At 43.1% G+C, this 14,188-nt stretch overlaps 1 long non-coding RNA gene across 1 annotated transcript; it reads right to left on the reverse strand.

Moving 5' to 3' along the window:
* Positions 1–3,240: 3,240 nt before the first annotated feature.
* Positions 3,241–11,815, reverse strand: LOC122901749. Its single transcript, XR_006383670.1, has 3 exons — positions 11,719–11,815; positions 10,509–10,671; positions 3,241–3,718 (listed from the first exon to the last, which is right to left on the reverse strand). It is a non-coding gene; the product is annotated as an uncharacterized LOC122901749 (long non-coding RNA).
* Positions 11,816–14,188: the final 2,373 nt, after the last annotated feature.

Genomic DNA, 14,188 nt, shown 5'->3' on the forward strand with positions numbered 1-14,188 from the left:
CCCTCTTAGGAGCAAGAATATTTCTGCTATAAAAATGCAGAGAAAATGCTTCTCCAACCCCAGTCTCTCCTCCACGTTGTTATTTACCGTGGTGTAGTTGCCTGCGTTTTGTTAAGCTGTGGTTTCACTAAAGGTTAGTGAGACATAGGACGGGTAACTTCCTACTAAAATAACGACAGCAGCCAACTACTCCTACGTGGCATTTTTCTTCTGATTCCTCTTCTGTTTGCCCCACTCCTTCCCTCTCACTGGCTACTGCCTTCAGCTGCTTGACCTCCTTTATCAGGCCGAGGATGTGTCATCTTCTATTTGGAACCTGGGTGCCAAGCTGTCCTTCAATCCTGTTCTCAGGTTTAGGTGTTCAGAGGGAGCCAAAGAAACCTCATACTCCTGCAGATCCATTTAGAGGGAAAGAGGGAGGCAGAGAGAGAGAGAGAGAGAGGGAGGAGGAGGAGGAGATAGAAGGAAGGAGGGAGAGAAACATTTTCCCTGACAAAGAAACATAGAGATGCTGTGATCCATTTGTTTGTTCCTGAACATTTGCTATGTTGTTTTACTCTTGTAGCTTTATAGTACATTTTAATATTGAGCTGGGCAAAAACTTTATCTATCAATTTATTTTAAAAGATTGATTGATTTATTTTAGAGAGAGACCATGCACACGAGCACATTTGCATTTGCAAGTGGGGGGAGGGTCAGAGGGAGAGACCCTCAAGCAGACTGTGAGTGAGTGTGGAGCCCAAAGCAGGGCTCCATCCCAGAACCCTGAGATCATGACCTGAGCTGAAGCCCAGAGTCAGATACTTAATGGCCTGAGCCACCCTGGCACCCCAGCATAGGACTTTCTGAACTTTTTTTTTTAAACTATTTTTAAAAAAATTTATTTATTTGACAGAGATCACAAATAGGCAGAGAGGTAGGCAGAGAGAGAGGGGAAGAGAAGCAGGCTCCCCGCTGAGCAGAGAGCCCCATTCAGGGCTCAATCCCAGGACCCTGGGATCATGACCTGAGCCGAAGGCAGAGACTTTAACCCACTGAGCCACCCAGGCGCCCTTTCTGAACTATTTTTAAGAGGATCAGGGAAACAGAGATATAGGGCAAAGATCCGGAGAAGGGGGAAACAGAGGGATTTATTGGGGAGGGGAGAGGATAGGAAACTTTTGATGGGTAAAAATTTTGGTGCCTGGGGACTTCTCCCCACTCCCCAGGAGGGAGCATTGTTTGAGTATCCTCAGGTTCGGTCAAAGCTTTCTGCTCCACTCTCACTCCCTGTCTGGGTGACAACAGCAACATCCACGTGATTGAAATGAGAAGTCCCAGGGACAGAGCAATGACTTCAGCCACGGTAATAATTAAATTGCAACATCCTCTGTGTAGTCCACAGATGCAAAGTTGATCATGATGAGAAGAAAAATCATCAAATTACTCAGACCGTGGCTAACCTGGTTCCCTCGAATGTAATCTGAGTATCAAATGCTCACATTTCTTAGGTAGCTCTTCCTTTTATTTTGAGTCATAACTAGTTCTATTTCCTCTTAAAATTGAAATAAAATATTGATTTTTTATTGTTGTTGTTGATGAACAATTTCTGATGGAGAGTCTCCCCATTTTTGAGTTTTAGCCTACTACTGTACTTCCTAGCCTATGTAGAAATTGATTTTGGGAAGTCAAAGGATACAATTCTGTTGAACGGTTTTCATTTTACAATGATAGCTTAGTAGTAAATGAGGACATTAGAATAAACATCATGAGGTCCTGGCTGTGAGCATCAATAGTGTTTTTTTAATAGCTATTAGAGTTATCGAGTTTTCCATTTTATAATACCATTTGTGATTATGCTAGAGTGAGCAGAAAAGAGGAAGCTGTAGTTCTATGGGTTATTATTATTATTATTTTTTTGAATGCATTAAGGAGGCATATTGGATTTAGAATCCAAGATTTTGGTTTTAGATCAAGCCATACTAACTCTGTTTTCTCAGTGTGTCTTTTTTTTTTCTTTTCTTTTTTTTTTTTTTGAATCCCAGTCATATCATCTGTGAAATAGGGAAAATAAGACTTGCCTTACCCATATTTCAGGTTGTTGAATGGACTGAAAAAAAGAATGCATAGAAAGCCACTTTGTAAAAGAAAGTGTGTTCAGTCTTCAGGTACTACTGCTCAGAGATTATTCCCACAAAATGCCACTCAATTACCTAGGAACACAAAACTGGCCAAATTCCTGCTGAACGATACTTTGTAAATAACCCGTTGAACCCACTAACTAAATTTTGGACCTGGCTAAAGCCATCCCAATTCACTCTGTCATTTATACTGATGATCACAGCATGAGGAAACCGAGGTTCTTCTGTGGGTTGGTTTTGCTTTTCCCGAGAAGAACCAGTTGGCCTTTGGGACCAGGACACAGAGGACTGGATACTATAGTGGTTCCCAAGCTTGGATTTTCATCAGACTCAGAGGGACCTTTTAGAAAGTGCTGATTTCAAGTTCTCATTCCAGACTTACTACTACCCCAGAACTCTAAGCAGCTGGAGCCTCCAAATCTGTGCTTCTAACTCACTCCCTAGAGTTTCAGATATACAGCCAGCTTTATGGCTACCCCTGGTGTAGAACCAGGTGATGAAGGTTCTGTTTTTTGCTATGTCAAGTACCAGTTGAATCTCTTTGGTCCTCACTTTTGACCTCTGTAAAATGCCCATGTTTTTAAGCTGTGATCAAAATCCAGGAGCAGAGGATTCTTCACATGCTTCAGACTTGTGAACAAGGAAGCATGTGAAGCCAGTCTGAAGATTTAAACTATCCCAAGAACCCATCATTGCTTTTGTTTGATAACTGGGATTCTGGAAGCTTCTTCCAGAAATGAGCCCCATAGCTAAAGAAGTTTTGAACCCACTAAAGATGCATGACTCCAACATGACCTTCTGGTTCTGACAAGCTTTAGTTCTATAGCCACAGTTCAAATGCTCTCAGAGAACATGGTATAAAACTTTCTTTTGTTTCATGTTCTGGTGATTAAAAGTCAGCACAGATCTTTGCAACATTGAGAGTCCAGCTTTGAGGATAATTTGGGTCTTCACTCCTCTGCCTCCTTGAAAAAGTTGTGTTAAAGCAACTAAATCCTATCTGAAGGAAAGAAAAAAAGAAATGCAAGCTGACTACTGAACAATGGGGATGGTGTTCACAAAACAATCCTTACCCTGAGATCAAAGCCAGAGAGAGATGGGGAGATGGTGTGCAGGGGATAAGAGGAAAGGGGAAGACAGGGAGGTGTCCGGATGGCTCCCGGTTCAATTAGGGATGAAAACGTATGATTTGGGAATAGTGTCCCGAATTCAGAACAATAGCTGACAACAGAAACACAAATGGCCCCATGAGAACTCATGATGCAAGAGACCCTGGATTCTGTGTCTCTGTTCAGACAAGGGGCCAAATAAAAGAACAAAACGAACAAGTGGACATAACTGTTTGCCATTCAAGGGAGCCACAGACCGCTCAGCATATGGCGTGTGGAGATCCCGGAATGCATGGGAAATCTCATTTGGAGTGACTCTTCTTGTTCCAGAAGCCTGGGAGCCAGATGAGCATGAGGCTGACTGAAAGATGAGGTGGATCATACCCTCCATTTCTGAGGTAGGAACATTCTTTCTCAGCTTCAGCGTCCAAGGTACTCCCCAGACTTGGCTCCTGGGGACGTTCATTGCTTCCAATTCTCAGATCTCTCCTGCAAAGGACAAAGAGGCGCCATTACCGAAGAGATTTCGAAAATATGCTCTAGACTGAAGAGAATCTCCAGAAAGGAGAGGCAAAAAGTCTTTTGAGTTGGAAGAGCACGGAGTCCCTTTAGGCCAATGGGCATGTGGGATGCCTGGTGCTTTTGCTGCTCTGTTTGTGAAGATCTGAGACAGCAAGGAAGATTGGGGTATGGCCTGAGAGAGCCTGAGAGAGGTAACCCCATTTTAGTCTGTGAGACTTCCTGGGTTAGAGGCAAGGAATCACCAAGCATCATGCTTTCTTGGGGCAGGGAGGAGAGGCTGGACGTGGATGTTAACAAATCTAACTCTCCAAGCCTGTGTGTACTTAGGGAGTTAGTTCATTGCTTCTGGGCCATGTTACAAAGGGCAGAAGGAGAAATTCTTAGGCCAAGTACATCTGGGAAACAGTTGAAGTAAAACCGGATTTTTTTATTTTATTTTATTGCAGGACTTTTCATAACCTTTGGTATTCTAGGAAAGGGATATTGTATGCAGCATTTTCCAAGTGATTTGCTCATGGAAACATTTATTCGCATGGCATCTCTTGGGACTAATGTTCTATGGAACACACATCTCAAAGAAAAGAAACCAGGTCAAAGAATCTTAGGGACCTTAGAGTCTGTTTCCATGTCTTAGAAATCAGGTTATAGATCCTGAGAGAGAAAATGATTTCCCTGGGATCACACAGATGGTTTTTGGCTCATGTTGGAAGAGAAACAAGGATCTCATGTAGAAAGTAACAGGTCTTAGGGATCTGGGAATACTCTTTCTACTACATCATATTGTACTCGTTATTGCCCCTTTGTACAGGGGCTATTCTATAGTAAGAGAATAAAGCTGAGGTCAGATAATCAGGGGTCAGATTTTGGAGGGGTTTGAATGCCAGTTATTTCTGAATTTTATCTCAGTGTGTTAAACTTCCTCTTGACACTTATTACACCATATCATCATTGTTGCCAGTGGCAGATTATGTTATTTGGCTCCTATCTTGATACTTTTCCCATCTTTGCTATGGCAGGTAGAGTCTACTTCCCTGTCTCATTGATGTTGGGCTTGGCTGTGTGTTATGGGCTGAATGTGTCCCTCCCAAAACTCATATTATGAAGTCCTAATCCCCAGTACCTCAGAATGGGACTGTATTTGGAGATAGGGTCTTTAGCAAGGTGATTAAATTAAAAGAGGTTAGGAAGAGTGGCACTAATCCACTACAACTGATGTTCTTATAAGAAAAGGAGATGAAGACACAGACAGGCGTAGAAGGAAGACCAAGTGAAGACACAGGGAGAAGGCGACCATTTACAAGCCAAGGAGAGAATCCTCAGGAGAAACCACTTTGCCAACACCTTGATCTTGGACCTCTAGTCTCCAGAACTGTGAGAGTTGAAGCGACCCAATCTGTGTGTGTGTGTGTGTGTGTGTGTGTGTGTGTATTTTGTTTTTGTTTTGGTCATAGCAGCCCTTGGTAAACTAATGGAATGTCTGAGATAGTCTTCATGATGGATAGGTGGCCATCATCCAAGGAGTCATTAGGAACCCAAGCCTTTCCCATCTTGTTACTCTGCCATCTTCAACACATGGTTTCCAGAGTCAGTGTGCTTGTCTACAAGAAGATGATAGTGCGGGAATGGTTTTATGGGCACCATCTGGAAAAGTGGTATATACCACTCCCATTCACAGTCCATGGTTAGAACTCCGTTCATGGGCACAGCTACTGTGAAGGCTGATGGAAACTGTAGTCCGGCCGTGAACCAGGAAGAAGAGGAAATGGATTTGGGGGTTAGCCAGCCTGTCTTGGCCATATCTCTTAACTACCCCATTGGAATAGGTTGCATGAGAAAACAGCAATGATTTCTCTCAGATCACAAGGCTAGATAGAAAGGGGCATATATTTTATATATTATAAAGAAACTTCTGCTTGTAAAACAAAACAAAACAGAACAAAAACAACTGTAGAAAAGTGTGAATATAAAAAGTAACAGCCCCATTTGTTTTTCCTCTCCAAAGCCAGGCCCCGGAGGAGACTGGAGCCAGCCCATGGCCTTGTGTGCTGGGTCATCTCATTGGCCAAGGTAACAGTTTGGCTGAGTTGTGTGAGGTGAGACTTCACACTGGTGCTCCAATAAACCACTGCCCAGGGAGTGTGTCCCTTCTCTAATACAAAAGTCCCTTTCCCTGCCCTGTTGGTGCCCCCATTGCAAAATCGCCCTGATTTCCACACACGGGGGAACTAATGACGCTTCTGTTTCTGACTGGTATTTGTTTGGTGGCAACTGACTGAGACTCAGACAAGGTCAGGAGGTCAGAAAAGCATTAGATCATTCTGGCTGAAGTGAATTGAACATTAGCTGGAGAGACAACCCAGACGCACGCTCAGAAACAGTGGTTATTGCTATTTTTCATGTTGGTGGTCTTTGCAAAATAAAACCCAACTTTAACAGTGGCTTCAACTTTGATCAAACAGTGGTGTTTGGACTCCCTTGCTTTTCTCCTTATGCTAGAAAATGTTGGTTCCAACTTAACCTTGTGGAAGCATCGGGGCAATTTAAGACAAATTTTCTCCTTTTAGGCAAAGAGGTGCATTTAGACGGATTACTGTGGAGTCACTTCTTACCGGGAGCATTTGTTCTAAGTACAGGAATACCCCTCTGGTGCTGCCCTCCCTGACATTTGCAACACTCACCTTTGTTTCTTGCTGTTTGATTCTCCTGGGTGTCTCTTATCTCCCAGGAACACTTGCCTTGTTCAAGTGTTGTTGCGTCGTTAGAAAATGGGCTTTAATTCTCTTAAGGTAAAACATTTCCCTCATTTGCCTTTTCGTTTATTCAACAAACATTTATCAAATGCCTTTTCGTGCCAGGTCCCCAGAGTACTGAAATGAATAAGATAGTCGCTGCCCTCCAAACCCCGGTGTCTAGTGGGGTTGGTCCCATTGTCACAGAAACTTGTACGGTGTATTGTGGGAAGCTGGATTATCTTATCCTCTGTTCCAGGGGGCAGTTGAATGTAGTGCATGAAAAGACTGAACACAATCTTGATAGTCCTAAAATTTTAAAAGTTGTGGTTTTGGGTGTACACACAAATGTAAATAATTTCCCTTGTTATTGTAAAAGGTTGTTGAACAGGAAGTGAGGATGGTATTTCTGGAAAATAGTACATTTTTCAAAAATGACGAGGAGTGAATCATTGACTTTATTAGATAATTGTTGCCTATTAAGTAAATTATTAAACCCATTAGGGAAGAGCCTAATAAGAAATAGCCTATATTCTGCCTTTTGCTTCTGTTCTTCCTTCCTTCCCTCCTTCCTTTATCCCTCTCTTTTCCTCCCCACCTATTCCCTCCCACTCTTCTTTTTTTCTTTTTTAATTTAACATTTATTGAAAACCTGCTGCATTCATGGTGTTCTGTATCTAGGAGTTTCCAGTATAGACCCAATTTTATATAATTATATTCTTTTTCAATAAGATGTTTTATGAAATATTTAACTAAATGTGATTTGGTTTCAATATCCTTGTTAAACTTTTCACATAACAGAACCCACAAAATGAAAAAAAAAAAAAAAAAAAAAAAAGCCCTCTCTAGGCCTTGGGCTTTTCTCTCTGTCTTGGGCAATATGGCCCCTTGGTATGTTTAAGTTTCTGGAAGAGGCTGGAATGGGACAGTGTAGGGACATACAGGTGAATAGGGCTCAGTGCCTGTTATGATCTAACAGGAGAGATAAGGTGAAATCCGAGTCTCTGTCACAAAGCCTTGATTTGCTGAATGCATGTTGCATCCCTCATTGACTTTCCTTAGCCAATCTTTTGGGAAGCATGTGGAAAGTGAGAAAAGTGAGAAATTACTTCCATTTGATTTTATCCCTGTACATTTATGTTCAAAACAACCCCTGTAGACAATATGTTTCCCAAGAATTGGCTTTTTGTTGATTTGATAAACTCCAAGTCACTCAACTCATTGGGAGAATTCGACTTCCTCTGTTGTAAATTATGGGGGCCAAGAAACTATGGCCATCTGTTTTTGTAAGGCCTGGGGCTAAGAATGGATCTTACATTTTTAAATGGTTGAAAGGAAATCAAAAGAAGAATATTTCATTACTTGAGAAAATTATATGAAATTCAGTTTGTGTCCATAAATAAAGTTTTATTGGAACACAGCCATGCTTATTAATTTACATATTGTTCATAGCTGCTTTTGCTACAATGGCAGAGTTGAGTATTTGTGAGAGAGGCCATATGGCCCAGAAGTAAAGCTGGAAATATTTATTATCTGGTCCTTTAAGCAGGCCTGTTAACCCCCTGATATATTGTTTTATTTCTATTGGAGAAAAGTTTAAAGAGGCATCTTAACACCTGGGCCCAGAATCTCTTCTAGAAGAGGAATTGTCTTTATTTAGAAAAGTCCTCAGATGGCCCATTTGGATGTTAAAGGACAGGACCCAGTGTAGGTGGGGAATAGCAGTCAGCTGTTTTGTATAAAACGGAGGATGGTCCCTAGGCTTCCTTACATGGTTAGAAAGAAGACGGCTCTTACAGCAAAACATATTCAGGTTTGACTCCCACTTCTGTATGACTTTGGGCCAGTCATTTAACCTTTCTGAGCTTCAGTTCTTTATTTGTCACATGGGAACAATAGTCAAATTTAACTCTCAGTTTGATGATAAAACGAATTAACGTATATAAAGCAGTTAATGTGGAGCCTGGCACATAGCTTGCAGTCTCTCCTAGCTATGATTTACGACTATCATTATTATATTTATAGAATACAGGAAAATTAAATGAAATATATGTGAAGGGCCTAGAATGGAAGATGCTCAGAGACTTGGGCCCTTCCTGGACGAGGATGATCTGAGCCAGGATGATCCATGGATGTTCAAACATGCATCTGAAGCCAGAGCTGTACTGGGGACCTCTGCAGTGTCTGGGGAATGTGCCCCTTGGTTGTGAAGGATAAGTGTGGTTAAGAATGGGTTTTAGGGGTGCCTGGGTGGCTCAGCGGGTTAAAGCCTCTGCCTTCGGCTCAGGTTATGATCCCAGGGTCCTGGGATAGAGCTCCACTTCAGGCTCTCTGCTCAGCAGGGAGCCTGCTTCCCCCTCTCTCTCTGCCTGCCTCTTTCCCTACTTGTGATTTCTATCAAATAAATAAATAAAATCTTAAAAAAAAAAAGAATGGGTTTTAGCAGAAGCAGTGTCCTTACATAGAGCTTACTTTGTCTCTTCAGAGGGTTGAACAGGAAGAAATGGGTTATTGGTACAATGGGAGGTACAATATATAGAAAGAATCTAGGGATAATAATGGCTGTTTTATTGATTTTCCAAGAAAAGAAGAAATTCCCAGGAAATAGGGTTATTTAACCTCACACAACAGTGGCCAGGGGACAGAAAGGAGGTTTATTTTTTTTTTAATTTAATTTACTTTTATTTTTTCAGTGTTCCAAGATTCATTGTTTATGCACCACACCCACTGTTCCATGCAATACATGCCCTCCTTAATACCCACCACCAGGCTCTCCCAAACCCCCACTCCCCTCCCCTCCAAAACCCTCAGTTTGTTTCTCAGAGTCCACAGTCTCTCATGGTTTGTCTCCCCCTCCGATTTCCCCCAACCCACTTCTCCTCTCTTTCTCCCAATGTCCTCCATGTGTTTGGATGATGACGACTTCTTTAGAACTTGTATTCTCAGCAAAGGGTTTCCATCAACTACTAATTTAGAACAAACACTGTTGGCCAGCCTATAAGCTGTTTTTGAACCTTGTGTTAAATGAATATATGCCATTCTCTGCATGAGTAGTTGTTCAGAGTTTGGATTCTTGAGGCAGAAGGATAAGTTGGATTCAAATCTTGGCTCTGCTATTTATTAACGGTGACCTCAGACAAGTGACTTCACCCATCAGTGCCTCACCTGTACATCTGAATAATGACACCTGCTTGCAGCCAGCGGGCTCCTAGTGATCCCCACCTACTGACATGCATGCCCTTGTGTCTCCTCCTACACGGACACGAGGTCATCTGGGTGACTAAGAGAATACACTGGAAGTGACATGGCCCCTTGGCTTTCAGGTTACAAAAAATACTGCGACCTCAACTTTGTTTGCTGTCTTTCTTCTCTTGTTTCTACTGTCTTTCTACCTCCCTTATTCTCAGGTTACTTGCTCAAGTCAGATGCCACGAAGTGAGGACGCTCAGGCAGTCTGTAGAGAGGCCCACGCTGGGAGGAACTTGGGCCTGCCAGCAGCCACATGAGTAACCTTGGAAGTGGATCCTCTGGTCCCAGATGGCAGCGGCTCTGGCCATCGCTCCATCCTTGTGAGAGACCCTGAGCCAGAGCCGCCCAACCAAACTTCTCCCCAGATCCCAACCCACAGAAACTATGAGATAATTAATATTTAGTTAATTAACTAATTAATTAAGAAAGATTTATTTTATTTATTTGAGAGAGAGAGAAAGAGAGAATGGACACGTGGTGGGGAAGGACAGAGGGAGAGAACGTCCCTGTTGATCATGCAACCGGGCTTGGGGCTCCATCCCACGACCCATGAGATCATGACCTGAGTGGAAACCAAGAGACAGAGGCCCATCCAACTGAGCCACCCAGGCACCCCTAAATGCTTGTTATCTTACGTCGATACCTTTGGGATAACTTGTTCCATAACGAATACCACATTTCATAGAGTTAATATTTATAAAGCTCTAGAACATTACCCACCAAACAGTTAAATACCATGTAAGTGTTTGTCAAATATAAATTCACGTGGAAATACATACCTAACTGTGGGATTAGGGTAAAGGAAGTGCCCTCTGGGTCGGTCAAAAATTCACACAATCAAGTCTTGGCTATTTCAAAATCAAAGCCTTCTGCTGTCTTTAGGGCAATCTTGCCTGTTTTCATAACAATCTGCAATAAGGAGGAGACCCTGATTTATATTTCCTGCAGAAGAGAAGAGATATTGAAATGGTAAGCGCCAAAGAAATTAAAAGTCATTTCAGTTTTTCAATTCATTACTTCTAGAAAAAAATTTGAGCCCAGCTTCATTACTAGTGCTCCGTTTTAGTGCTGATGATAATTGCAAAGGCAGTATTTTAAATTAGAATGTATAAGACCACATGTAATTAACCTGTACAGAAGGGCTGAGACTTCATATTAGACTATTAAATCAATCCCAGCAGAATCACTAATGCTAAGCAATTGATTTGAAAATACTGTACGGGCAGAGGAAAGAAGCTGGATGCTAATTACCATCCACGAGAGTTGAGCACACTCCTCCAATGCCGTTAGAGTGGCTGGCTTTTTCCTCTGGCCCTTAACCCACTAGAAGCTGAAAATGCAAATTAGTTCAGCCTGAAGACTTAAAACAACCTGAAGTCTAAGGCAAGAGAGAGTTTTTCTGTCACTCTGTATGAGGATCAAAAGGGGGACTCTCAACCTGTTTGGAGGCCGTGACTTGGAAGACCACACTGTTTGTTGTGGGGTCCTGGTGAAGAGTCCCAGGAAGGCTCTGGTCATAGCATTTCTTCCTTTCTTTCCTTCCTTCCCTCCTTTCTTTTTTAAAGACTTGATTTACTTATTTGTCAGAGAATGGGGGGAGGGGAGAGAAAGAGTGAGTGCACAGGCAGGGGGAGTGGTGGACAGAGGGAGAAGCAGGCTCTCTGCTGAGCAAGGAGCCTGATGTGGGACTCGATTCCAGGACGCTGGGATCATGACCTGAGCTGAAGGCAGAGGCTTAACTGACTGACCCACCCAGGCATCCCTCGTAGCATTTCTTGAGGCGGTGAGCATGAGCTGCTCCCTCTACACTTGGATTATGTATACTCCCCTCCTACACATTCCTCTCTCAACTCAGCTCTACTCCCGTTTCTTCTTGTTTCCACTCTGCCACATCCATTTACCCGCTTTCTTTTTGCCCTGGGTCATTCAAGGGATGGCAAATACCTGCTAGCTTACCCAACAAAAAGAGCAGTAATGACCGTCACCTACCTTTATTCTCTGGGGCAGAGAATGTAAGCTGGCTGTCAGAATCCAGTCCCCACTCCCCCTCTAGGAATATGGTGTAACCAGACACACGGCCAAATTATATTTCCCAGACTCGCTTGCGGTGACGTATGACCAAGTCTTTTTGTGGCACCATGAGGGGAAGTGATGTGTGTTGTTTCTAGGCAGAATCCTTTCAAAGAAGTCATGAATCCTCCTGACTCCCTCCCTTTGATGGCTTGATGCAGATGATGACATGGTCCTAGAGCCACAGATGGAGTGAGTCTGAGCCGTTGAATCGCCATGTGGAGTAAGGCCAAGGTGAACCAGGTTCACACTTCTGGGTCTATCATGTGAACAAGAAATCTTTTGTGTTTGGGCCATTGTATAATTTAAGGTCTATTCATTGTATCCCTTTAGCTTATTCCCATCGGTGTTTCTGTGCACTATCCCCTTCAATTCTCATAGCCACCTTATTAAGGGCACTGTTATTATTTTATTTTCTAGATGAAGAAACAAAGGCTCAGGAGATGAAACAACTTGTCTGAGGACACCCAGATAGTAGATGACAGACCTGGCACTGGGAAAGTGAAAAAGAGGTTCAAAATGTTATCTATGTATTAAGCTCTATTCTTCCATTTCCAGGTGATACTGTGGTTTTACACATATTTCAGACCAGTCTTCTTGCATATCAGTCCAAGGGAGGGGCCAAAGGCAAGACACATGATCATGGAGAAGTGAAGTGGGGATGGGAATGCAGAGTTCTCTTATTTTGTTTTTCCTTAGCTCCCCAAGGCAGCAAGGGGTACAGGTCCCATCGTAGGCAATAGGTAAATTCAGTCAAGATTATCTCTGACACTTTCAAGAACCTATTGATGTCTTTTCCCCTTTAATCTTAACTTCTCATGCTCTGTGAAGTCTGGGTTAGTCTAATAGAGGTTTGGCATTAATAATGGACACTTTATAGGGGCACTGGGGAGTGCTCAGTTGGCTAAGGCTCCGACTCTTGATTTGGGCTCAGGTCATGATCTCAGGGTTGTGAGATCGAGCCTCATGTCTGGCTCCACACTCAGTGCAGAGTCTGCTTGAAGAGCCTCTTGCTCTGTCGTTCACCCCACTTTCTCTCTTGTGCGTGCGTGCTGTCTCTCTCAGATAAATAATCTTAAAAAATAAGAATGGACATTTAAATATATTTTGTGCAAATTACACTTGTATAGCCTTGAGCTTGGAGGATAAAAGCCTCCCCAAAAGATATGAGCTGATATCATGTTGAGCTCCAACAGGAGAGAGGTGCTCAGGTGGTAGTTTGGGTTACCATTCAGTTCGGGTGGAGATCCTACAAGTCAGTAGAAGCCCTAAAACTGGCCTTTCCTAGATACCTGGCCTCTCATCCATGTTTTCTAGAATTCATATAGTTTACTCTGAAATTCTAGCCGCCTTATTTGGTTGCAACAACTGTCGTTAGCAAACCATGTTATCTGGGATTTGTTATGGCTCTAGGTACAATGTCACACCATATTATGAGTGTCATATTTTTGTTTTGGCCACAGACCATTTTGTTAGTAGGAATCACATGTTTGGTTTGTGGGCATTCTTGGCCTTTAAGCTTTTGTGGCATAATGCCAAGAAGACTAAGCCCAGCACCCCTGGCTTGGCAGACCATACGGTCTTACTCCTTCTACTACTGATCAATACCTTCTCTGGAGAAGAATCTTCATTGGTTAATGGATGAATGAGTGAATTTCACAGTACTCATAAAGAGACTGCTATTCCCCAGGTACAGCTGGGAATGCGGAATGGGCATAGCTCAGGTGAGCAAGATGGACATGATCTTCTTCAGGGAGTTTAGAGTTCAGTGGGGGAGATAGATACCTGCACCAGAAACATAACAGCATGGTGGGGGGTTCATGAAGGACATGCATAGGGAGCCATGATTATGATTCATGGAGGAGGAGGACTTACTTAGGGCAGAGTGGACACGGAAGGCCTCTCTGACCTCTCTGAGGCCTCTCCCTCATCTCACCCTTCCCCCCACTCTGAGGGGGAAGACATTTAACCTTCAGCTTGAAGGATAAGAAGTTACCATTATTGAAAAAGGGAGATCAAGGAATGGGGGAAGGGGGCAAATGACTTCAGAGAGGAGTGGTTTGTACTTTCTAGTGAATGTTTTGAGGGTGACTTATTACTTCTCCCCGGTGTGTTCATTCTCAGCCTTAGCTCTCATGGGAGATTTCTGGGCTCAGTGGCCTGAAGGAAAGTATTTGTTTGGGAGTTGAGGACCCTTACTGACCACACCTGCTCTCACTTTCACAAGCAGGTTTAACTTAAGGGGGTCTCCTGGGAGTTCCTGCATGCAGCCCAGGCCCCACCTCTTGACTCCCCCCCCCCCCCCCCGCCCCCAGCTTCTCACTTGAACACTGTTTTTAGCCCCACTGGAGAAAGGAGTCAAGAAGCTCTGGGACTAACAGGTCTGTGC

This window comes from Neovison vison, chromosome 3 (genome assembly GCF_020171115.1).
Source record: "Neovison vison isolate M4711 chromosome 3, ASM_NN_V1, whole genome shotgun sequence".
Lineage (NCBI taxonomy): Eukaryota > Metazoa > Chordata > Mammalia > Carnivora > Mustelidae > Neogale > Neogale vison.